This window comes from Myotis lucifugus, unplaced genomic scaffold (assembly GCF_000147115.1).
Source record: "Myotis lucifugus unplaced genomic scaffold, Myoluc2.0 scaffold_175, whole genome shotgun sequence".
NCBI lineage: Eukaryota > Metazoa > Chordata > Mammalia > Chiroptera > Vespertilionidae > Myotis > Myotis lucifugus.
The window spans coordinates 1,066,028-1,068,568 of NW_005871223.1; the positions used below are offsets into that span (position 1 = coordinate 1,066,028).

General features: G+C 40.8%; 1 pseudogene; it reads right to left on the reverse strand.

Annotated features, from left to right (window-relative positions):
* Positions 1-653: 653 nt before the first annotated feature.
* LOC102434309 lies at positions 654-2,074 on the reverse strand (annotated as a pseudogene).
* Between the last annotated feature and the right edge of the window lie 467 nt (positions 2,075-2,541).

Below are 2,541 nucleotides of genomic sequence, written 5' to 3' on the forward strand. Positions count from 1 at the left end.
TACTAGGTGCCTGGTAGCCCCTATGTGAGATGCTTGTTATAAATTTTGTTTATTATTGGATGCATTGGATATTATGGGGCTATGTATTTTTTTAATTTTATTTGCACTTTTGATAGACTAAATAAACTATGCAAAAAACTTAATGACATATGGGGTCTGTGTGTCTGTGTACACAAGGCCTTATTCACTTTGGCCTTACTAAAATTGCTATGCGTTTCTCATGTATCTACATTCTTTCCCACATGAACACCTTAAAAGTGTTCTTTCTAGCCCTGGCCAGGTGGCTCAGTTAGTTGGAGCATCGTCCTGTACACCAAAAAGGTTGTGGGTTTGATTCCAGTCAGGACACCTACCTAGGTTGTGGTTTTGATCACCAGTCAGGGCACATACGGGAGGCAACCAATCTATGTTTCTTTCTCACATCAATCTCTCTCTCTCTCTCCTTTCCTCTCTCTCTAAAGTCAATAATAAAAAACAAACAACCTCCAAAACATATCTTCAGGTGAGGATTTAAAAAAGAAGTGTTCTCTATTCACAACTCCTAGGGTACTTTATGAGGCACTACTCCCTCAGACCACAGAATTCATCTTTAGGCACTATGTATGTGTTATGGACAGTGAGGATGACAGACATAGGTTCTGCCTTTTTGGGCCTTATATATGAGGCACATTGATCGAATATGTAATCTGAACCTCAGTAAGTGCTATGAAGGACATGTGGAGAGAGCTAGGGCAGCATGTAGCAAGGGGTGTGGTTGCTCTGGAAACTTCCCAGAGGAAGTAATGTATGAACTCAGAGAGTGGAAGAATAGCAAAATGGCCCAGAGGACAGTCAGAGAAGCTCTCAACACACATGGGCTTGCCAGGAACCATATCGATGATTGCAACATCACTAGATTTCAAAAACTTAGGGCCATTTTCCAGCTTTTTCCCAGAATGACCATCAATCTTCTCCTTTGGCTCAACAAATTTGCAAGCAACACGAGCTGTGTGACAATCCAGCACAGGTGTTTAGCCAGCACTGATTTAGCCTGGATGGTTCAGGACAATCACCTGAGTTGTGAAGCCAGTTGCGTCCACTGGTGGGTCATTTTTGCAGTCACCAGCCACATTGTCACGATGAACATCCTTGACAGACATGTTCTTGACATTGAAGCTCACACTGTCCCCAGGAAAAGCTTCACTCAAAGCTTCATGGTGGCCTTCAACAGACATCACTTCAATTGTAACACTGGCTGGAGCATAGTCACCACCATGCCAGGTTTCTGAACACCAGTCTCCACTGTGCCTACAGGGACAGTACTCATACCACCAATTTTGTAGACATCCTGGAGGGGCAAACACGGCTTATCACTTGGCGAGTTAATGGCAGGTTGCAATCCAGTATTTCAAGTTGTGTGGTTCCACTGGCATTGCCATCTTTAAGGGGGACTTTCCATCCCTTGAAGCAAGGCATGTTAGCACTTGGCTCTGGCATGTTGTTGCCCTTTTAATCAGACATGGGCACAAATGTTACTGTGTTAGGGTTTAGATAATTTTCTTAAGGTAGGTGCTGACTTCTTTAACAATTTTCTTGTATCCCTTCTAGCTGTAGGACAGCTCAGTGGAACCAATTTTATTAACACCAATAATCAGTTGTTTCACACCCAGAGTGTGAGCCAGAGGAGGTGTTCATGGGTCTGTCCATTCTTGGAGATACCTGCCTCAAATGCACCAACACCAGCAGCAACAATCAGGACGGCACAGTCAGCCTGAGATGTACCTGTAATCAATGTTTTTGACAAAGTCTCTGTATCCTGGGGCATCCGTGATGACCATATAATATTTGCTGGTCTCAAATTTCTACAGGGAGATATCATTGGTGATACCACACTAATGTTCAGCTTTCCGTTTATCCAAGACCCAGACATAATTGAAGGAGCCCTTCCCCATCTCAGCAGCTTCTTTCTCAAATTTTTCGATGGTTCTTTTGTCAATCCCACCATATTTGTAGATCAGATGGCCAGTAGTGGTAGATTTGTGGGAATCTATTTGTCATTGACAATGATGTTGATATGAGTCTTTTCCTTTCCCATTTTGGCTTTGATTTAAGTAGTGATTTTCATGACAACTGTGTTCTGGTGACAAACCTGTTGTGAAAAAGGACTTTGTTTGTTTTGAAAAAAATTCAACTAATAGTGGAAATGGTTTAAAAAATATCGCAACAGTACTGGAAAGTGAATTTCCATTTCACTTCAGCTTCCTAGTTCCTCAGTTTGCCAGTCCTCTTCAGAGGCAATTTATTTTGCTAGTTTTTATGCTTTTTATCCATGCAGATCTAACACGTGTTTGTATATAGCTCCAATTTTTTTTACTCACACTTGCCATACAGTTCTGCATCTTTCTTTTACAAATTAATATAACTTGGAGTTGGTTTCATATCACTTTTCATATTTTTCCATTATTAATAGGATATTATTCCAAATGGATGGATACTACTTATTATTAGTATATTTGGATATTCTTCCAAATGGATGGATACTATAATAAATTACTGTATACA